Source organism: Eutrema salsugineum, unplaced genomic scaffold (genome assembly GCF_000478725.1).
Source record: "Eutrema salsugineum unplaced genomic scaffold, Eutsalg1_0 scaffold_3, whole genome shotgun sequence".
In the NCBI taxonomy this organism is placed as follows: Eukaryota; Viridiplantae; Streptophyta; class Magnoliopsida; order Brassicales; family Brassicaceae; genus Eutrema; species Eutrema salsugineum.
In genome coordinates, this window is record NW_006256756.1 from 17,607,874 (window position 1) to 17,632,317 (window position 24,444).

At 42.4% G+C, this 24,444-nt stretch overlaps 1 non-coding gene across 1 annotated transcript; it reads right to left on the reverse strand.

Annotated features, from left to right (window-relative positions):
* Positions 1-4,994: 4,994 nt before the first annotated feature.
* LOC112085756 lies at positions 4,995-5,101 on the reverse strand. The gene has a single exon (XR_002899055.1). It is a non-coding gene; the product is annotated as a small nucleolar RNA R71 (small nucleolar RNA).
* Positions 5,102-24,444: the final 19,343 nt, after the last annotated feature.

Sequence of the window (24,444 nt, forward strand, 5' to 3'; positions counted from 1 at the left end):
CCTTGGGAGGCCATGGCAATTTGACAAAGAAACCATGCACAACGGTCGCACCAACTACTATTCTTTCACTCACCACAACAAGAAGCACAACTTAGCCCCTCTCACGCCATCAGAAGTTCATGAGATGCAACATGCCATGAACAAAGGAAGACAGCTAAGTAGAACTAATCTATTTGTCTCACCAAGTACAATTCTTAAAACTCTCGATCATAAACAACCGGTATTACTAATGATCTTTATAGAAAGTTTGCTTTCAGATACTGAGGGAGGTCCCGAGCTCCCACACGAGGTGGCTCAGCTATTAGAAAAGTTCCAAGATGTCTTTCCAGAAGAGATACCAGCCGGCCTCCCACCCATAAGAGGCATTGAGCACCAGATCGATCTAGTACCCGGAGCACGCTTGCCTAACCGAGCCGCATATAGAGTTAACCCAACAGAGGCCAAAGAGCTAGAGGCTCAAGTCCAGGATTTAATGTCTAAAGGATACATAAGAGAGAGCCTCAGCCTGTGTGCAGTATCCGTCTTGTAAGTGCCCAAGAAGGACGGCTCTTGGAGGATGTGTGTGGACTGTAGGGCCATTAACAACATCACCATCAAATACAGGCACCCAATTCCGAGACTAGACGACATGTTGGACGAGTTAAGTGGAGCTACTATCTTTTCAAAGGTGGATCTAAAGAGTGGCTATCATCAGGTGAGAATGAAGGAAGGAGATGAGTGGAAAACTGCCTTCAAGACCAAGCAAGGTCTATACGAGTGGCTTGTGATGCCTTTTGGCCTCACAAATGCCCCAAGTACCTTCATGAGACTCATGAACCACGTCTTGAGAGCATACATCTGTAAGTTTGTAGTGGTTTACTTTGATGATATTCTGATTTACAGCCAATGCTAAGAAGATCATATTAAGCATCTTGAACAGGTTCTAGAGACACTTAGATTAGAGGGTTTATATGCAAATCTTAAGAAATATATCTTGTGCACTGATCAATTGGTATTTTTAGGATTTGTTGTAAGTTCTCATGGTCTTAAAGTGGATAAGGAGAAGATTAAAGCTATCCAAGAATGGACCACACCATCCACGGTTGGACATGTTAGAAGCTTTCATGGTTTGGCAAGCTTTTACAGGCGCTTTGTCAAGGATTTCAGTACCATAGCAGCCCCATTGACATCGGTGATCAAGAAGAACACTACTTTCACTTGGGGGCCGACTCAAGAAGCCGCATTCAACAAGCTGAAGGAGAGCCTCACACAGGCACCGATTTTAGTCTTTCCTAACTTTGATAAAATGTTTGAGGTTGAGTGTGATGCATCAGGTACTGGCATAGGAGCTGTTCTAACTCAGGGAGGGAGGCCAGTAGCTTACTTCAGTGAGAAGCTAAGTGGAGCAACACTCAACTACCCAACTTATGATAAAGAACTCTATGCTTTGGTGAGATCACTAGAAACGTGGCAACACTATCTGCTTCCAAAGGAGTTTATCATTCACACAGACCACGAGACCCTCAAGCACTTAAGAGGCAAGACCACACTTAAGAAAAGGCATGCCCGATGGTTAGAGTTCGTAGAAACCTTTCCATATGTGATTAAGTACAAGAAGGGGCAAGAGAACGTTGTAGCTGATGCACTTTCAAGGCGTTACACTCTCATCTCTATAATGGAAGCCAAGATCATGGGTTTTGAGCACATCAAGGGTGGATATGAATCTGATCCCGACTTCTCAGAGGTCTACAAAGAAACTACAAGGGCCGCATTTGGAGTATTTTACCAACAAGATGGATTTCTATTTAAGGAAAAGCGGCTATGCATCCCACAAGGGTCCATGAGGGAGTTGATCACTAGGTGATATATTCATAAATTGCATCATTTAATGTACATATTCTAGTCAAAATCATGTCTCATTTGCATGCATTTTAGGTCTTTAGGCATTGTTTTAGGACTTAGGAGATTGCATTAGGTCCAAGAGAGTTTTGCATGTTTTGGAGTGTTAAACAGGTGCTTTTGGAGCCAATTTGGAGTGGATGATGTGATTCAGATGAAGAAATGGAGTTGAAATGATCAAAAATGGTGAAAAGGAGCAATTTTGGGTTTCTCGGCAAAATGATATACTGATGGCCGAAGATTCTCGGCCAAAATCCTTCCCGCGGGTAGCTTTCTCGGCCAAAAACACGTACCGCGGTCAAGTCTCTCGGCCAAAATCTCCGGGTGCAGACACGTTTCCGAAATCGCCCGTCCGGGGAGCCTTCCGGTCCGATTCAGACGGCGGGTGCTTCATAGAAGTTGGAGAGCATTGCATCACGGTCTCTTAGCAAGTGGAATCGTGGAATTCGGACGCGTGAGCAGAGAGATAAGCTTGTCGGAAGGAACCCCAGTCTCGCAGGTATTCCGGACCGAGCAGATCAGTTCTAAAGGATGCGAAGGACGGTGCACTTCCAGGCCGATTTAGTTTCCGGGTCCTTCATGAGAACCATAGCCATTTGAGTCTTCTTTCCAGAACGTCCAAGAGCATTCAATTCGGATCTATGAGCAGAAAGATACAGTCTCCGGAATGGACACATGTCTAGACGCCTCTCTCTGGTCGTGTACATGCACTGCAAAGATGTGCCCTCCAGGAAGCCTTACACTTCCCAAGCACCGAAGCTTTCTTCACCAAAGTTGGAGATAAATGAGTCCTCTGTCTTCTGCAACCGAAATCATTCAATTCGGACAAGTCTCATAGGAGTTACACTCTCCGGAATGCGAAGTGGTCTAAGCTGCTCTGGATGCTGCGAGATGGTCTTGCGACTTGGTTAACCCGCACGATCACTCGCAAATCACATCGACTTGAGCCTGCGACCTAGGTGCAATAGAGACCAACCCGCACAGTTTGTACATTCCCCAGAAACCGCCTTAGCCCTGCGAGTTGGAGAGGAAGGAGACCAAGCCGCAGCAACACTCGCAAAACACTCCTACTTAGGCGTGCGGCTTCACAAGACAAGTCTTCATCTACTGCGACTTAGGTGTGCGACCTGGGACATACTGGACTGACCCGCAGGATTTCCACTTGACCCAACTGAGCCGGGTCAGTACCCAGTTTGTCCTGGGCTGACCCGGTCCATTAGCACTTAGTATATATAGTTTTTTGGGAGAAAAACCCTAAGATCATCTTCTCTCTTAGTTTCTCTCTAGTTTTCTTTCCTTTTTAGTGTAAAAACGTTTTGGATTAAGAGAGATCTCAAGGATTTAATCAATCTAAGTCTGTTTGTCATCATCTCATCATTTCATTTCTGCTTCTAATCATGATTAACATCATCTCTTGCAAAAGATTAGATGTGTTCTTCATGATTAGTGAGTAGTCATCTTTTAAACTTCTAGGTGTGTAGATTAGGGTGCTTAGATGTTTGATTGGTGATGTTTAGGGTTTAGATTCTCATTCCATTTCCTTAGTTAGTTGCTCCTAATGCCAGATTTCCTTGGGAAAGTGAAATCTGGGTTCATAGGCATTTCATGCACCAAAAGTGTTTGATGAAATGCCTGAATGAGCTAACTTAAGGGTTTATGCCTTTTTCATCATGGGAATGATTTGTTAAATGCATGAATGACATATTAGAACTGTTTCTTAATGCTCATTGATTCATATTTCACAAATGATGATTTGGTTTGAAAGTGGATTAGTGTAGAGATTAATGCCTTCATGAGAGGATTAGTCTAGATTAGAGTTCTAAGTTGAAATGTTTGAGATCATGTGATTGCTTGTTATGTCTTTCTGTATAAGATTCAGTCTTCTTGGTTGAGAGATTGTTTGGTCACTTATTAGGCTTGATGCATTATGCTTGCTGATTGCTTGATTATATCTAATGGTTGTTAGACTTGATTAAGTGATTTGCAAAGGGATTATTGTCATGGGAATGAATTAATCTGATTAAGAAGCCTAGACTAAAGAGTAGCAAGTGTTGCATTATGTTCTTAGCATCATGATTCAATATCTAAAGCACCCTAATCAATGATCACATCTAGAGGTTTAGCTTTTATCATTTGCTTAATCACCATCATCTTGTTTTGTTTGCTTGCTTAGTTCATTAATCATAGCTTGTTTGTTTCTTGTTTTATGCTTTCTTGTTGCTGGTTTCACAAAACTCATCTTTGATTACTTGACTTAAGAACCTATCACATAAACTAGTGCCTAACTACCACACATATGGATTGACACCCCTTATACTACTTTGACAAGGGGATTGATAACCCATCTAAGGCCTTAAAAACCTTAGTTATCAATTGGCGCCGTTGCCATATTGTGTGGGAATTGTTAGCATTAGTTTCTGATATAGTTTTTGAGATCAAGTTTATTTTGTTTTACTGATCACCTTTCAAGCTCTGTCTTTGTTTTCAGGTTTATGATCACAAGAAGCCAAGCCAGAAGACAAAGAGAAAGAGCTGTTCACTTGGAGAGGTTAGGAATGAATCAGCAAGTTGGGAATGAGCATCAGGCTCAAGAAGCTGATCAAGGTCAAAGAGCTGGTAATGAGATTGGAATTCAGGCTCAACAGGCTCAGGTCCATCAGGGACACGCTCAGGGTAACCAGAACCAAGACCGACCTCAGGTTAATCCACCACAGCCCCACCCAAACCCACCCATACGTCATCAGCCCCAACCAGTCTTTGTTGGTGAGAATGACCGAGCTTATGCACACCAGTATGGAGCAGGAATCAGGCCACCTCCTGTCCAAAACAACAACTTTGAGGTGAAGGCCTCTTTGATCAATATGGTTCAGAATCAGAAGTTCCATGGCTTACCTATGGAGGATCCCTTGGAGCATCTGGATCAGTTTGACAGAGTTTGTGATCTCACTAAGATCAATGGGGTATCTGAAGACAGTTTCAAACTGAGATTGTTCCCATTCAGCCTTGGAGATAAGGCACATCAGTGGGAAAAGAACCTCCCAAGAGGATCCATCCACACATGGGAGCAATGCAAGATTGCCTTTCTATCCAAGTTCTTCTCAAGCTCAAGGACTGCAAAGCTAAGGAACCAGATTTCCAGCTTCACTCAACATTCTAATGAGACCTTTGGAGAAGCTTTGGACAGGTTTAGAAGCTACACAAATAAGTGTCCACATCATGGCTTTTCAGAAGCCTCTCTCCTTAGCACTTTGTATAGAGGAGCTGTTCCTAAGATCAGGATTCAGTTGGACACAGCATCAAATGGAAATTTCTTGGCAAAAGAAATCAATGCAGCTATGGAACTTGTTGAGAACTTAGCCATGAGCCAAGACACTTATGGGGAAGATTATGATAGAAGCTATAGAGGAGAAGATTCTGGTAGACACCAAGAGCTGGAAGAGAAGTTTAAAGTGTTGAATATAAAGCTTGACAAAGCCCTAGCTGCCACTCAAAAGCCTATACACTATGTGAGTGAGGAGAAGAGATGCTTCACAAATATCAATGAAGAGGGTCTCACTCAAGAGGAGTTGCACTTCATTGGAAATCAAAACAAGTTCAATGGTTACAATAACTTCAACAACCACCAGAACTTGTCCTATAGGAGCAACAATGTGGCCAACCCCCAAGACCAAATATACCCTCCTCAAAGCTTTGTTCAACAGAATCAGTACCAAGGTAACTCCCAAGGTCAACAGGGTTTTCAGCAACCAGCGGTTCAGAATCAAGGGAATAGCTTCACAAATCAAGTCAGCCTACAGCCAAAGGCTCCACCTCCTGGTTTTGGCCCACCAACTGTTCAACAAAGTCCTGATTTCAATGTTCTTCTCCAACAGCTCTTACTAGGACAACAAAAGATGGTATCTGACCTGGAGACACTAGGTACTGAACTAAAGTCTATTAAAAAGAACAAGGGCATCTGCACTTCTGAACCACAAGTCTCTCTTCCTGGTAAAGCTCTTCAAAACTCAAAAGATTATTGCAATGCCATCTACTCCAGTGAGGACCATTCAGCTGCTGTGCAAGAGATTGAAGACCTCCTTTATGGTCAAGTTTTTACTGAGAATGCACACACTCAAGTAGATGAGGACACCATTATAGATGATTTCATTGGCTTCTTACATGAACTCAATGAGGACATTGAGAGCAAAAGTGTGGGGGCAGCCGGTTCAGTTCTTTCTGTTCAGCAAGGGAATGATTCAGTGTCTATTGAAACAAAGGAGCATCCAACTGGTCAAGCAAAGCTAACAGATTGTGCCTCCACCTCTGAATCAACTCAGATGAAGCCCACCTCCCTCCCAAAGCTAGGCAACCCAGGGAAGTTCACCATCTCTTGCACTCTTGGAAACTTTAGAGTTGAGAATGCTTTGTGTGATTCAGGCTCAAGTGTGAGTATAATGTCTAAAGATATGATGGAGAAGCTAAAGGTCAAGTCTATAACGTCCTACCCTTCTTCTATCACCTTTGGTGATTCCTACTACAAGAAACCATATGGATTTTTAGAAGACTATCCACTTCAAGTTGGTGAATGCATAATTCCCACTGATTTTGTGATCATGAAGATGAAGAAGACCAAAGAGCTCCCCCTATTGCTTGGAACTGCATTTCTCAACACCACTGGTGCAATGATTGACTTTGATACTCAAAGAGTGGTGCTTACAAAGGTGGATAAGGATGCCTTTTACCCTGTTCAACCACCTTTAGCTGAATTTTGTGGATCAGTTGTTCAAGAGATAGAACCCCCTAAGGTACTTGAGATGAAGTATGTAGGAAGTGCTGGGATTTTAGGTGGATCCCAATCTCTTTCAGCTGTGGAAATGGAAAAAGAACCTCACACCAACTCTGTTTACAAGGATGGGACTGAACAGCCATTGATCAGAGAAGAAGACATCTTGCTCTCATGGTCTCCTACACTTAGTGATCTAAGGATGATTAACACCAAAAGTGATGGCTCAGCATCAGAAGACAAGAGTATTAAACCTGATCTTTCTTCTCAAGACTTTGATCTCACTCCTTGGGTTGATGATGATGGTTCTCTGAAGTATAAGCTGGATTGCAATGGGAAGCCAGGTCTGTTTGCTGAAGTGAGGGCATGTCTCACAAGGGCCATCTTTGATAAAGACCCAGATGGTATTCAAGAGCTGGTGGACAAAGGTCTCAAGGTGGGATCTCAAGGACAAGGGTCTAATGGTTCCCAAAGGCAGCAAACCAACTCAGCTTTCTTGCTCAGGACCATTGAAGTGCTGAAGAGCATCAGTGCTCAACCTCACCCCAGCTGAAAACAGGTTTTTGAAAGTCAAACTTAGTGACTTTAAACAAAGTGCTCTTGGGAGACACCCCAAGCTTATCCTTGTATATAATCTTTTAATTCTTTTCTCTCATTTCTTTTTCTGTTTTAGGATCTTTTGATGGGTTTTGTGAGTTGGTCTCAGGTACTAGGTGATCTTTGGAGTACATAGCTCAGTGATGAATGGAAAAAAAAGCATGTGAGAGAGAGCTGAGAGAAGTGTTTAAGGCCAGAAAAACGTTTAAGTCCCATTTACTGCGGGATGGGTGTGCGGGTCAGAAGAAAGGGAGCCAGGCCGCAGCTCGGAATTTACTCCGGCCTGGGCGTGCTACCTGGTGTGAAGGAATCCTGGCCGCACAAAACCTGGGGAAGCCCGAAATGCCTAAGTAACAAAAGCTGCGGGATGGTTGTGCGGGTCAGAACAGAACAAGACCAGGCCGCAGCAAGGTTCGGAATTTACTCCGGGATGGTCGTGCGACCTGGAAAGAGGAAGGTCAGGTCGCAGCATGAAGAGAACGGCCAGAATGCCTAAGTAACAAAAGCTGCGGGATGGTTGTGCGGGTCAGAACAGAACAAGACCAGGCCGCAGCAAGAAAGTTCAGGCCAAGCCAAATCCATCTCCAGTGGTGTCTGGCCTCATCTGGTGCAGATACTCACTCCCCTTTTGCACAAGAACCACACCAGGTATCACTCCAAACACTTGTAAATGAGCATTTAGCATTTTTCTTTATCTTTTGCATTTCATGTTTGACTTTTTTCTCTTTCTCATGCTTTTATAACACAAGGGACTGTGTTATTTAAGTGTGGGGGAGGGGTTTTGTGTTTACTAATCATGTTTATTCTGCTCTTATTTTCCTTTTCACTTTGAGTCTCATTTTGCATTCATCTAAGTGCATTTAAAAACCAAAAAATGGAAAAATCTGAAAAATTTTCACAAAAAATGTTCATGTAGTTGCATTCACATTTTAGGTTGAGTCTAGTTTGCATTTTCATATAGGTTGCATCTTGCTGGGAGTAATGATAGGTTCTTTCCTTGAGATTACATCACCTTGAGAATTTGGATTAAATATGCTTGTGAAATGACTTAGGTGCTTGCAAGGCTTGAAATGATTTGAATCTGAGAAGCAAGTTTGAATTGAACTCAACTCTAATAAGTGAAAACCTTGAACTTGACTTGAAATTATCTTTGATGCATTGTTTGAATAAGCTTGTGGATACCTATATACATATTTGAGCTAGAATCCTGTTTTTACCACCCTCTTCCTTAGCTCAAATAGCTGAGTCCACATCTGGATCAGTTTTCCTCACCTTGAACCCATCCTTCCTTCAAGCCAAATGTTTGTGTGTGATTGAAAGGCCACCTTGGATCAAACTTAGCAGAAAGTGTTAGGTTTAGAGCGACAAGGGCAAGTCTCATTGAGTGTTAAGTTCCATCATCAAGGAGCTGAGAGATTTGGTGAGAACTAAGTGTGGGGGAATACTTGTTGGTGAGTGGAAAAAGGAGAGATGAGTGGAAATAAAAGGAGAATGGTGGGAACTAGGGGATAGAAAAAGAAAAGAAATCAGTCTTGGAGTTTTGAGTCAAAGAAAGTGAGCTCTAGTGTTTTGAAAAGAAAAGAAAAGAAGCCCAAGAGCTCAAATGTTTTAAAAAGAAAGAAAAAGAGGCTAGAGGTTACAAAAAAGAAGTGAAAAAGAGCTATGTAAAGTTTGAACTCCAAGACTTGAGTGTGAAAATTAAAAGTGAGTCCCCTAGTGAGAGGAAAATGAGTTTGGAAAGTGAGGATCTTGAGAGGTTGAGCAAGTGAGAAAGCTTTGAGTAGAGTGTGGAGTGGGATGAGTCCTTGCCCTTGTATGCATAGGTTGCTTTTTACCTTTAGCATTCTGCCAAAGTTTGATCATTCATAGAGAGATCCCCTTGCTGCATTGAACCCACTCAGGCGCTGATGAGATCATTTTAGTCTCATTACCTCACCCTAGCCAAACTTTGCTTGTTTGAACATTGCATCATTTGATCCACTTGGTAAAGAGCTTAATGAATGTCAAAGAGTTGAGGAATAAGAGAACTTGTGGAGATTACTGTTGAGTTGATACATCAGAGTATGGTCTTGCATTGCATATTGAGCATGAACTTGAATTCTCTTAGTTGTCACTTTTCTCTTTCAAAGGAAATATGAACTCCCAATGCATTCAACCTCTCTCTCTCATTTGTTCTTTTTGCTTGAGGACAAGCAAAGGATAAGTGTGGGGGAGTTGATATATTCATAAATTGCATCATTTAATGTACATATTCTAGTCAAAATCATGTCTCATTTGCATGCATTTTAGGTCTTTAGGCATTGTTTTAGGACTTAGGAGATTGCATTAGGTCCAAGAGAGTTTTGCATGTTTTGGAGTGTTAAACAGGTGCTTTTGGAGCCAATTTGGAGTGGATGATGTGATTCAGATGAAGAAATGGAGTTGAAATGATCAAAAATGGTGAAAAGGAGCAATTTTGGGTTTCTCGGCAAAATGATATACTGATGGCCGAAGATTCTCGGCCAAAATCCTTCCCGCGGGTAGCTTTCTCGGCCAAAAACACGTACCGCGGTCAAGTCTCTCGGCCAAAATCTCCGGGTGCAGACACGTTTCCGAAATCGCCCGTCCGGGGAGCCTTCCGGTCCGATTCAGACGGCGGGTGCTTCATAGAAGTTGGAGAGCATTGCATCACGGTCTCTTAGCAAGTGGAATCGTGGAATTCGGACGCGTGAGCAGAGAGATAAGCTTGTCGGAAGGAACCCCAGTCTCGCAGGTATTCCGGACCGAGCAGATCAGTTCTAAAGGATGCGAAGGACGGTGCACTTCCAGGCCGATTTAGTTTCCGGGTCCTTCATGAGAACCATAGCCATTTGAGTCTTCTTTCCAGAACGTCCAAGAGCATTCAATTCGGATCTATGAGCAGAAAGATACAGTCTCCGGAATGGACACATGTCTAGACGCCTCTCTCTGGTCGTGTACATGCACTGCAAAGATGTGCCCTCCAGGAAGCCTTACACTTCCCAAGCACCGAAGCTTTCTTCACCAAAGTTGGAGATAAATGAGTCCTCTGTCTTCTGCAACCGAAATCATTCAATTCGGACAAGTCTCATAGGAGTTACACTCTCCGGAATGCGAAGTGGTCTAAGCTGCTCTGGATGCTGCGAGATGGTCTTGCGACTTGGTTAACCCGCACGATCACTCGCAAATCACTCCGACTTGAGCCTGCGACCTAGGTGCAATAGAGACCAACCCGCACAGTTTGTACATTCCCCAGAAACCGCCTTAGCCCTGCGAGTTGGAGAGGAAGGAGACCAAGCCGCAGCAACACTCGCAAAACACTCCTACTTAGGCGTGCGGCTTCACAAGACAAGTCTTCATCTACTGCGACTTAGGTGTGCGACCTGGGACATACTGGACTGACCCGCAGGATTTCCACTTGACCCAACTGAGCCGGGTCAGTACCCAGTTTGTCCTGGGCTGACCCGGTCCATTAGCACTTAGTATATATAGTTTTTTGGGAGAAAAACCCTAAGATCATCTTCTCTCTTAGTTTCTCTCTAGTTTTCTTTCCTTTTTAGTGTAAAAACGTTTTGGATTAAGAGAGATCTCAAGGATTTAATCAATCTAAGTCTGTTTGTCATCATCTCATCATTTCATTTCTGCTTCTAATCATGATTAACATCATCTCTTGCAAAAGATTAGATGTGTTCTTCATGATTAGTGAGTAGTCATCTTTTAAACTTCTAGGTGTGTAGATTAGGGTGCTTAGATGTTTGATTGGTGATGTTTAGGGTTTAGATTCTCATTCCATTTCCTTAGTTAGTTGCTCCTAATGCCAGATTTCCTTGGGAAAGTGAAATCTGGGTTCATAGGCATTTCATGCACCAAAAGTGTTTGATGAAATGCCTGAATGAGCTAACTTAAGGGTTTATGCCTTTTTCATCATGGGAATGATTTGTTAAATGCATGAATGACATATTAGAACTGTTTCTTAATGCTCATTGATTCATATTTCACAAATGATGATTTGGTTTGAAAGTGGATTAGTGTAGAGATTAATGCCTTCATGAGAGGATTAGTCTAGATTAGAGTTCTAAGTTGAAATGTTTGAGATCATGTGATTGCTTGTTATGTCTTTCTGTATAAGATTCAGTCTTCTTGGTTGAGAGATTGTTTGGTCACTTATTAGGCTTGATGCATTATGCTTGCTGATTGCTTGATTATATCTAATGGTTGTTAGACTTGATTAAGTGATTTGCAAAGGGATTATTGTCATGGGAATGAATTAATCTGATTAAGAAGCCTAGACTAAAGAGTAGCAAGTGTTGCATTATGTTCTTAGCATCATGATTCAATATCTAAAGCACCCTAATCAATGATCACATCTAGAGGTTTAGCTTTTATCATTTGCTTAATCACCATCATCTTGTTTTGTTTGCTTGCTTAGTTCATTAATCATAGCTTGTTTGTTTCTTGTTTTATGCTTTCTTGTTGCTGGTTTCACAAAACTCATCTTTGATTACTTGACTTAAGAACCTATCACATAAACTAGTGCCTAACTACCACACATATGGATTGACACCCCTTATACTACTTTGACAAGGGGATTGATAACCCATCTAAGGCTTTAAAAACCTTAGTTATCACTAGGGAGGCTCATAGAGGCAGGTTAATGGGACACTTTGGTCTACACAAGACACTGAGCGTGCTGATGGAGCACTTTTACTGGCCACACAACCCCATTCTAGAAGTGGAGATCTTTGATTGTTGGGGGATTGACTTTATGGGACCTTTTATTTCATCCTTTGCATCATTTATGTTGCATAAATCATTCCAAATCATGTTCTATTTCATGCATTTTAGGTCCTTAGGGTTTGTTTTAGAACTTAGGAGATGCATTAGGTCCCAATGAGTCTTTGCATGTTTTGAGTGTCTATCAGGTGAATATGGAGCTGAAAAGATGAATCCAGGAGGTGGAATGGTGAGCAAAGCTTGAAAAAGTGGAAAACTTGGGTCTTGGCAGATTATCGGCCATTCTCGCTGGCCAGGAAGGTTTTACCGGCCATTTTCATGTACCGCGGGAAGCTTTACCGGCCATTTCCATGTACCGCGAACGAAGTGTATCGGCCAAAATCTCCGGGTTTGAACGAGTCTCAGAAATCGCCTGTCCGGGGAGCCTTCCGGTCCGATTCAGACGGCAGATCCTTCATAGAAGTTGGAGAGCATTGGAGCACGGTCTCATAGCAAGTGGAATCGTGGAATTCGGACGCGTGAGCAGAGAGACAAGCTCGTCGGAAGGAACCCCTGTCTCGCAGCTGTTCCGGACCGAGCAGATCAGTTCTGAAGGATGCGCAGGACGGTGCACTTCCAGGCCGATTCAGTTTCCGGGGCCTTCATAAGAATCAGAGACATTTGAGTCCTCTTTCCAGAACATCCGAGATCAGTCAATTCGGAGCTTTGAGCAGAAAGATACGGTCTCCGGAATGGACACATGTCTAGACGCCTCTCTCTGGTCGTGTAAATGCACTGCAAAGATGTGCCCTCCAGGAAGCCTTAAACTTCCCAAGCATCGAAACGTCCTTCACCAAAGTTGTAGATAAATGAGTCCTCTGTCTTCGGCAACCGGAATCACTCAATTCGGACAAGTCTCCAGGACGTTACACTCTCCGGAATGCGAGATGGTCCAGACAGCCCAAAGCGACCAAGTTAAGCATGCCGCGATAGAATGCCATGGTCCACACTTGGCCGTGGCAACTTTTGTGCATCCTCGGCCAATGACACGATCTTCATGCCACGGTCTACACCTGACCGTGGCAAGCATACACTTGGCTGAGAAGAATCTTGCAACCTTCGGCGATTGACACGGCCTAAATGCCACGGTCTGGGGGTTTGACCGTGGCAACCTTTACATACCTTCGGCGATTGGCACGAGCTGAATGCCACGGTCTGGGACTTGACCGTGGCAAATGAACAAGTGGCTGGAGACAACTTCTACACAGCTTCGGCTCTTGGCACGGTCTGAACGCCACGGTCTGGAGGCTTGACCGTGGCAAACCTATACTCGGCTGGGAAGGACTTCACATGCATGCGGGTCTTGGCAAGGTCTGAATGCCACGGTCTGGAGGCTTGACCGTGGCAACCTTTACACATCTTCGGCGTTTGACACGGTAGCTTGCCACGAGTTCCAGATGAAGCTTGATCAGACAGTGGCATCAAAATGAACCAAGAACACAAATGAAGTCTTTGACACGGTCAGGAATGCCACGGTCACACCAAGGACACACCAGACCGTGGCAAACCTTTCTTTGCCCATCAAGGTCGGGTCAGTACCCGGTTTTGTTCCGGGTTGACCCGGTTCGCCCAAGCCCCCTTTATAATGTTTTTTAGTCCTAATTTTGAGGGGAGACTTAATCTACTTTTGGTCTTCTTTCCCCTTTTGTGAAAACCTACTGAATACACTTTGTTTTAGAGAGTTTAAAATCGATTTGCAGTTTCTTTCCTTCTTGTTCATCATTTCTTATCATCAAAATCAACTTCTAATCATGATTAACAACACATCTTGCAAAGGATCTAGTGTGTTGATCATGATTAGTGAGTAGTTACCTTAATGAGGTTCTAGATGTGTAGGTTAGGGTGCTAAAGTGTTAGATTAGGAGTGCTTAGGGCTAGATTCATTGATTCATTTCTCTAAACAACTTTTCTCTATGCTAGATCCTTGATAATCACTTGAGATCTAGATTCTGGGAATTTCATGCACCAAAAGTGTTTGATGAAATTCCTGAAAGAGTTGTGTTAGAGGTTTAAGCAATTTTTCATCATGGGAATGATTTGTTAAATGCTTGAATGATTATTGAGAACTGTTTATTAATGCATATTGATTCATATTTCACAAATGGGAATTTGGTTTGAAAATGGATTAGTATAGGGGTTAATACCTTCATGAGAGGATTAACCTAGATTAGAGTTCTTAATCATTTGAATCATGTCTCATCATTGTCATTAGCATTTCTAGTTTAACACCAAAGCACCCTAACCAACTATCATGTCTAGAATCTCATGCCTCCATCATATCATATTCATATCATTTGTCATTGTCATTAGTCTTTAATCCTGTTATGTTTATAGTTGTCTCTAGATTAATCAAAACCCACTCTTGTTTGCTTGAATTAAGAACTTGATCATATAGCTTAGTGTCTAACACCACATCTGGATTGATAAACCTCTTTGTGCTACATTGACAAGGGGATTGATAGCCCTGAGACCCTAAAAAGTCTTGTCTATCACTAAGTCCAGGTTACACCCTAATGGTTTACATATGCCTTTACCTATTCCTAATGCACCCTGGGTGGACATTTCTATGGACTTTGTTCTAGGCTTGCCTAAGACACACAACAAATACTCCATTTTTGTAGTAGTAGACAGGTTCTCAAAGATGGCGCACTTTATACCATGTAACAAGACCAATGATACAACTCAAACAACTGATCTCTTCTTTAAAGAGGTCGTGCGTCTTCATGGAGTGCCCAGGACCATTCTTTCAGACCGAGACACAAATTCCGCAGCCATTTTTGGAAGACATTGTGGAAAAAGCTTGACACCAAACTTTTATTCTCCACCGCTTGTAAACCCCAAACGGATGGACCAACAGAGGTACTAAACCGTACACTCTCAACCTTATTGAGAGCCACGGTTGGTAAGAATCTCAGGAATTGGTTATCTTGTCTACCTTTCATTGAATTTGCTTATAATCGTTCCAAACACTCCGCTACTAACCAATCTCCTTTTGAAGTTGTCTATGGGTTCAACCCTCACACGCCTTTAGACCTTATTACTTTGCCACCAGCCATCTATTCAAGCGCCGAAGGAGAAGCTAAGGCCGATTTTGTGAAGAAGCTGCACCAAAAAGTTAAAGAGAAACTAGAGAAAAAGAACGAAAAGGACAAAGCAAGAATTGATAAAGGGCGCAGGAGAGTGGGTGTGGTTGCACATGAGGAAAGAAAGATTCCCACAACAAAGAAAATCCAAGCTTGCACCAAGGGGAGATGGGCCATTCCGAGTCTTGGAGAAGATCAATGACAATGCATACAAGCTGGAGCTGCCAGGTGAGTTTAATATATCTCATACTTTCAATGTTACTGACTTGTCTCCTTATGTTGCAGATGACCCTGTTCTGAGGTCAGAACCTTCTCAAGAGGGAGGGGGTGATGAGGGCATAGAACCACAAGCTCCACCTATACCAGCCGTGAGACAAGGAGCAAGATAAAGATCCGGAACTAGAGTCTTGAGAGAGGAGTTTAATCAAGCTATTGAAGCCTTACTTAGCATCCACGAGCAAGAAGACTCTTTGTACCCAAGCTTTAAGGCCACAGTCCAAGAAAGAAGCCTGGAAGAGCCTAATAAAGGAGAAGCCTATCTTATACAAGACGGCCCAACAGCTGAATTACCACTTCTCCGACCCAACAAAGAAGTGTCCTTGTTCAGCATCAGCATCACGCCAACTTAAGACCATCCTAGCCGTCCAACCCACCAAGGTAAGGGAATGAATACGTTTATTTACTTGCCTAATATGGTTTTTCTGTCTTTGGTTTGTTTTACAGGTTCCATTCATACTTTTAAGTCTTAGAATATTTCTTTAGTTATTGCACGAATCTGTTCCTTTAGAGTCCCAGACAGTTGTGTCCTTTTTATGTAATTTGCTTCAAGTCGCCAAGAAGGGCAAAGCTGCATTGGACTCTCTTATAAAGTCCCTTATAAGAAGCCGTGTATCTTTTACCCTACTATCAATAAAATAACGCAGTTCTTCAAGCTTTTGTCTTGTCTTTGAATTCTCTGAATTCGCTTAAGAGTTGGTGTTTGATCCTCCTCTTGAGAGTTGGTGTTTGATCCATCTCTCGCCGGTCTTATCAAGGTTCAGTCCATAGAGCTTTGTGGCGACCCTCGTTCCACTGTTTGCATCATCATCGTTTCATCCCTTGACTCAATCAGAGAGAGTTACACAACCAACTGATCGAGTTCCATCCTCTTTTCACAAATTCCTTTCCTTATTCTTGTTGAGAGAGTTACACAACCAGCAACAAGGATCCATCCCTATCTATAGGCCCGTGCCTATATCATTTTTTTAATTGTTTTTAAGTGTTTTTATTACGTTTTTCTAGTATTTGTAGTTCCAAGACTCTTTTCAGGTAACTTAGGGAAAAGCTTAACAAAATGGATAGAAAACCAGATTTCAGCTCAGAGTCAAACCATCAGAAGTTCACCCCTGATTGAAGGCCTTCTCACCGTCTGATCCAGCTCAAATTTGGAGATCTTAAAGATGGAAGTATCAGCTTTCCAGCACACTTTACATCTTGGCAATCCAACGGTTCAATCAAAAGATACATGAAGAGCAAGATGTTCCGTAAACCAGCCGGCAAGCATTTCCACCCGCGGCAAACAGATCAATCCCCGCGGTCAGAAGCACCGCGACCGCGGTCAGCCAACTCCGACTTTGAAGGCCCATTTCTGAAGCCCGTATCATTTTCCCAGCCTCAATTATGGAACCCTAGACACCAGAGAGTATTGGAGACTATAAATACATGTCATTTAGGTCGTTTTTAATAAGAGAAGAAGAAAGACTATAAGCTTTTAAGAGAGTATTGGAGACTATAAATACAGAAATTTCTTTATTTTAGATTTTTGGGAGAGAGAGATTGTCTCTTGAACCCTTGTTCTTTCTTTTTCAATTTCGGTTTCTATTCTACTTTTTAATGCTATGTTTTTGATTTCGTTCATTATGTCTGAGTAGTTTTATTGTTGGGACTAAAGGATTTTCGATGGGGATTTATATGTTCGATGAGGATTCCATGTGCTTTTGAGCCGAATCTTAGAACTTTTTCTTCTGAATTCGTTTTTACTGCATGAGAGTAGCGTCATGAACTACAATCTGATCCAGATGCTTGGTGACACGAAAGTGTTCATCCGGTGTCAGATCTAGTTTGGGAGAGCAAAACAAACATAGGAGTAAAAACCTACCTGTGGGCGATTTGTGACTGCTGACGAGTCTTAAACATAATGCATCTATTCTTTTCCAGGGCCAGAGTGGAAACCTACTGGTCAGGGTTGAGAGAGATAGTTGTCTATGATCACGAAAGTGGCGTATTCATACGTCCGTGACTCCCCCACACTTGTCCTTTGCTTGTCCTCAAGCAAAAAGAGCAAATGAGAGAAAGAGGTTGTATGCAATGGGAGTTCACATTTTCTTTTTGAGAGAAGTGATCACAATGACAATTCAAGTTCATGCTCAATTATGCAATGAAAAGTTTAAGCTAATCTCTTATCAAATTTACTCTCTAGCAATGTTTTGAATCGTTCTTACCCTTGAGAAAACTGATAGATAAGACTTTTTATGGTCTCAGGGCTATCAATCCCCTTGTCAAAGTAGCACAAAGAGGTTAATCAATCCAAGAATGTGGTGATAGACACTAAGCTATATGATCAAGTTCTTAATTCAAGTAAACAAGAGTGAGTTTTGATTAACTAATGACAACTAACAAACTTAAACAGGTTTAAAGACAAATGACAATGACAAATGATGTGAATATGATATGATGGAGGCATGAGATTCTAGACATGATAGTTGGTTAGGGTGCTTTGGTGCTAAACTAGAAATGCTAATGACAATGATGAGACATGATTCAAATGATTAAGAACTCTAATCTAGGTTAATCCTCTCATGAAGGTATTAACCCCTATACTAATCCATTTTCAAACCAAATTCCCATTTGTGAAATATGAATCAATATGCATTAATAAACAGTTCTCAATGATCATTCAAGCAAATAACAATACATCATCATGCAGAAAAATGCTTAAACCTCTAATACAACTCTTTCAGGAATTTCATCAAACACTTTTGGTGCATGAAATTCCCAGAATCTAGATCTCAAGTGATTATCAAGGATCTAGCATAGAGAACAGTTGTTTAGAGAAATGAATCAATGAATCTAGCCCTAAGCACTCCTAATCTAACACTTTAGCACCCTAACCTACACATCTAGAACCTCATTAAGGTGACTACTCACTAATAATGATCAACACACTAAATCCTTTGCAAGATGTGTTGTTAATCATGATTAGAAGTTTGATTTGATGATAAGAAATGATGAACAAGATGGAAAGAAACTGCAAATCGATATTAAGCTCTCTAAAACAAAGTGTATTCAGTAGGTTTTCACAAAAAGGGAAAGAAGACTTAAAATGGATCCAAAGTTCTCTACAAATTAGGTCTAAAAACCTTATAAAGGAGGCTTGGGCGAACCGGGTCAACCCGGAACAAACCGGGTACTGACCCGGCCTTGATGGGCAAGTATGGGTTTGCCACGGTCTGGTGTGTTCTTTGTGTGACCGTGGCAATCCTGACCGTGTCAAAGCCTTCACTTGTGTTCTTGGTTCCTTTTGATGCCACGGTCCGATCAAGCTTCGTCTAAAACCCGTGGCAAGTCGCCGTGTCAAACGCCGAAGATGTGTAAAAGTTGCCACGGTCAAACCCCCAGATCGTGGCATTCAGACCGTGCCAAAACCCGCATGCATGTGAAATCCTTCCCAGCCAAGTATTTGTTTGCCACGGTCAAGTCTCAGACCGTGGCATTGAAACCGTGTCAAAACTCAAAGCTGTGTAAAAGTTGTCTCCAGCCAATTGTTCATTTGCCACGGTCAAGTCCCAGACCGTGGCATTCAGCTCGTGCCAATCGCCGAAGCTTGCAAGAAGTTGCCACGGTCAAGCCTCAGACCGTGGCATTTGGGCCGTGTCAATCGCCGAATGGTTGCAAGAAGTTCCTCTAAGCCAAGTCTGTGTTTGCCACGGTCAAGTGTCTACCGTGGCATGAAGATCGCGTCATTCACCGAGGGTGTGCAAAAGTTGCCACGGCCAAGTGTGGACCGTGGCATTCCATCGCGGCATGTTGAACTTAGTCATTCTGGGCTGTCTGGACCATCTCGCATTCCGGAGAGTGTAACTTCCTGGAGACTTGTCTGAATTGAGTGATTCCGGTTGCAGAAGACAGAGGACTCATTTGACTACAACTTTGATGAAGGAAGCGTCGGTGCTTGGGAAGTTTAAAGCTTCCTGGAGGGGTCATCTTTGCAGTGCATTTACACGATCAGAGAAGGCCGTCTATACAAACGTCCAGTCCGGAGACCGTATCTTTCTGCCCAAAGCTCCGAATTGACTGGTCTCGGATGGTCAGGAAAGAGGACTCAAGTGTCTCTGATTCTCATGAAGGCCCCGGAAACTGAATCGGCCTGGAAGTACTCCGTCCTTCGGATTTTTCAGAACTCGTCGGCTCGGTCCAAAACAACAGCGATACAGGGGTTCCTTACGACGAGCTTAACTTCCTGCTCAGGCGTCCGAATTCCGTGATTCCACTTGCTATGAAACCGTCATCAAGTCCTCTCCAACTTCTATGAAGCACCCGCCATCCGAATCGGACCGGAAGGTTCCCCGGACAGGCGATTTCTGAGACATGTTTGCACCCGGAGATTTTGGCCGATACACTTTACTCGCGGTACATGAAAATGGCCGGTAAACTCTTCCCGCGGTACATAAAAATGGCCGAGAAAACCTTCCTGGTCAGCGAGAATGGCCGATAACCTCCAAAGATCCAATTTTTGCCACTTTTCAAGCTTTGCTCATCATTCCACCTCCTGGATTCATCTTTTCAGCTCCAAATTCACCTGATAAACACTCAAAACATGCAAAGACTCATTGGGACCTAATGCATCTCCTAAGTTCTAAAACAAACCCTAAGGACCTAAAATGCATGAAATAAAACATGATTTGGAATGATTTATGCAACCTAAATGATGCAAATTATGAACATATCAACTCCCCCACACTTGTCCTTTGCTTGTCCTCAAGCAAAAAGAGCAAATGAGAGAAAGAGGTTGTATGCAATGGGAGTTCACATTTTCTTTTTGAGAGAAGTGATCACAATGAGAATTCAAGTTCATGCTCAATTATGCAATGCAAAGTCATACTCAGATATATATCAACTCAGCAAGGAATCTCCACAAGTTCTTCTCTCTCTCAACTCTTTCACATTCATTAAGTTTTTATCAGGTGAACCTCATGATGCAATGTTTAAACAAGCTGGCTTGGCTAGGGAGAGGCTATGAAATTAAAATGATCTCATCAGTGTTCCAGTGGGTCAAATGCAGCAAAGGGATCTCTCTATGAATGATCAAACTTTGGCAGAATGCTAAAGGTAAAAAGCAACCTATGCATACAAGGGCAAAGACTCATCACTCCCCACCCTCACTCAAAGCTTCCTCACTTGCTCAAAAACCTCACTTTTCACACTTATTTTCCTCTCACTAGGGGATTTACTCTTCACTTTCACTCTCAAGTCTTGGAACTCAAACTTTACACAGATCTTCTTTTTTTTTTTCTTTTACAACTTCTAGCCTCTTCTTTCTTTCTTTTCAAAACATTTGAGCCTTTTGGCTTCTTTTCTTCCTTTTTTTACTTAGAGGCTAGACTCTTTCTTTTCAACAAATCAGAGCTCACTTTCTCAAAACACGAAGACTGATTTCTTTTTCTTTCATTCCCCTAGCTATTTTCACTCTCTCTTTCCCACTCATCTCACCTTTTTCCACTCACCAACAAGTCTTTTCCCCCACACTTATTCCTCGCCAAAACTCTCAGTTCCTTGATGCTGGAACACAGCACTCAATGAGACCTGCCCTTGTCGCTCTAAACCTAACACTTTCTGCTAAGTTTGATCCAAGGTGGCCTTTCAATTCACACACAAACATTGGCTTGAAAGAAGGATGGGTTCAAGGTATGGGAACTGATCCATGATGTGGATTCAGCTACTTGAGCTAAGGAAAAGAGTGGTAAAAACAATGGTTCTAGCTCAAGTATGTATATCGGTATCCACAAGCTTTTTCAAACAATGCATCACAAGATATTTTCAAGTCAAGTTCAAGGTTCCCACTTAATTAGAGTTGAGTTCAATTCAAACTTGCTTCTTAGATTCAGATCATTTCAGACTTTGCAAGCACAGAAAAAGATTCACAAGCATATTCAGTTCAAGTTCTCAAAGTGATGTACTCTCTAGAAAACCTATCATTACTCCCTGCAAGATGCAACCTATATGCATATGCAATCTAGACTCAATCCTAAAAATGAGAATGCAACTACATGATCATTTTTGTTCTGTGAATTTTTTTCAGATTTTTCCATTTTTTTGGTTTTTATATGCACTTAGATGAATATGCAACTAGAATGTGACTCAAGACTCAAAGTGTAAAATAAGAAAATAGAAAACATGTTTAGTAAAGATGAAACTCCTCCCCCACACTTAAATAACACAGTCCCTTGTGTTATAAAAGCATGAGAAAGAAGTGAAATCAAAGCAAACAAGTAAAATGCAAAAGAAAAAGAAAGTCTACATGCTATTTACAAGGTTTTGAGTGTTTACCTCAATCGCTGAGGTCTGATCCCAAGTAATGGGATGGATTGGAGGTTGAACATGATGGAGTGGAGTATCTGGGTGGGCTGCTCTCAGGTGAGTCTGGTAAGAACACAGTTGCTGGGTCACCCAATCTTCTTTTCCTGGTGGTAGGACAAGGTCATTGGCAGCTGAGCTTTCTCCCACCTCTTCTCTTGTATCTCGTTTGGGTGAGGTGGCTGGAGCTGTGAGCTTCTTAACCTTCTTCTTAAGCTGCCTAACACAGTCAACTAGCTTGTTGATCGTTTTGTCTTGCCATTTGCACCATTTTTGAAGGGTGTTACCTCTGGTATACAGCTTCCTTGTGTGAATATCAGTCTCACCCCAGAAGTAAGGATCAAAGTGATATCTCCCTGCTCCCATCCTCCTCTCAAAATCTCTTGTCTCTTCATACTCACAACCGGCTGTTGTGCTTTGCTCTTCAACTGGCTCTTTACCCTTAGAATTAACGGGCATCTTGCATTTGGGAATTGGAGGATGAATGGCTGAGTTGTAGAGCTGATCTTTTAGGACAATAAAAGAGACATTGTGCCTTTCTGTGAGAGTGGTGATGGCTGGGTGTGGCAACAGAACATGAACCTTTTCATCTTGTAAGAGCTTGAAGGTGTACAAGAAGTTTTCACCATTGCTTGCTTTTAAAAACCCAACCTTGGTGAGGGTAGCTTCATCAATCAACTCAGGCCTGACCTCAACATCATCAAAGACAAAACCTCTTGCTTTCAGAATCTTTGTCACTAGCCATCCATTGTGCAACTTAGTGAGCTTCTTTCTTTTACCCTCACTCCAAGCTATGTCCTTGTAAATCAGCATTTGGCGCGCTAAGAATGCACCACTAGATGGGATGTAGTGTGGGAGTTGAAACTCTCTCTTGCTGTTCAAGTGACTGATGAGAGGATGAAGACCCATACCCAGTAGCTCCATGTCAGCTAGATGCACCACTCCATCATTGTGCTTTGTAAAGAACATTTGGCAAAGCACCTTGTGAGCATAGCGGATTGCTGAGTTTCTTATCCATGAACTCTTGCATCTTCCTCCTCTGAAGCTCCCAAAAGCAATTGTATCCCACAAGTCAGTAATCATGTGATCAGGGTATGTGAACTTCACTGTCTGTTCCTGTGCAGGTCTTGGAAAAGAAAAGATCTCATCTAGTTCCTTGAAGCTTACATGGTGTTGTGTACCATCTATTGTGAATTCTATGTGCCCAAGACCATTGCCCTCTTTGATTCTTTCATCTCTTGGGCCATACCCACAAACTTGAAGGGATGCAAGAAACTCTTGTGTAACACCATCATGAGCCACATCTCTCATCTCAAAGAATCCACCAAACCCCATGTTGTTGAAAATAAGCTGAACCTCTTCAAGAATTCCCATCTTCCTCAGCAACTCCATATCAGGGAACTTGGTTTTCAGCACTTTACACCCCTGAACATAGCAAAGTAGTCATCAAAGGTTGGTTCACTGTCCTCAGAACTTGTCTTTGCTTTCTTGACCCGTTTCAATGCTGTTTCAGGATCACTTTCTGTCCCTTCTTCATCCTCAGCCACAGCCACCTCTTTTCCTGCCCTGTGAACGACCTCAACCAATGCCAACTCGTTACCAGAAGTTTTTGATGTAGAGGCCTTTGTCTTCTTTGGTGCAGCAACCTTCTTTGTTTTCTTCTCAGCTGGATCCTTTGGCTTTCTCTGCCTTTTCTGTTTCTTGAAAACTTTGTGCCCAAAAGGCAGAATCTTATCCTCTGAATTCCCAGCTTTCTCTTTTCTGGCTTTGTCCACGGCTGCTTGTCTTTTTGTTCCTGCCATCCTGCATTTTCTCAAACCATTGTAAGCACCAAAGCAAGAGAACAACAAAAGTTTTTTCAAAACATCACCAAGTTCATGAGCAGCACCAATCGATTTCTTTTTAAAATAAGGTATTTCAAGCTGATTAAAACTCATTAAACTCAAATCAATGGCAAGAAGAAATGCACACATAGAGTTCTGCTTGAAACACAATTTCTAAAAAAAATCGATTCACATATGAGGATTTTCAAGAAAATTTCTCAAAAATTCCAAGAACAAGTTATTCTCAAGCAAGATTCATGAAATCCCTATTCATTCTACTTGCACAATACTCACAAAATGATTCCAAGGTATCAAGAAGCCCATTAAAATCGATTCCATTTGTTTTTCTCTATTCATGAACAGTACTCTAAAGCATGGAAAAAGGTGAGTTTTAACAGATTAAATACCTTGGAATCTTCAAGTTTCGAGTGAAAAACGAATGTGCAGCAAGAAACTATACAGGATTACGAGTTCAATGCAGTTGGAATCACTCAATTTGATGCAGTAACGAGAGAGATATGAAGGTTTAAAGCTTAAGAATGGAGAGAAAGGGGCAAACTCGCGATGAAGAAGAAGGAGTGGTGGGGAACAGCTGGCTTGGCGCGTGTGTTGACCGGTCAACGTTCGTACGGTCAACCAAAATTCAAATTTTGGTCGCGCCTGGTTGACCGTGGCACGTGGTCGTGGCAAGAACTCATGAATGCTTCCTCTTTGCCGCGGTCTTGGTTTGGCCGTGGCTTCAGACCGTGGCAAACCCCAAACTATGTCTCTTTTCCTTTCTCTTGCCACGGTCTGGTTGTTTCCCCGTGGCAATCTCGCCGTGGCCGTGCTCAATCCTCGGTCAAACCCTCCAAATCTTTGCCACGGTCAAACCCTTAGCCCGTGTCTTGTAAACCGTGGCATTCTCCGAATGTTGGTC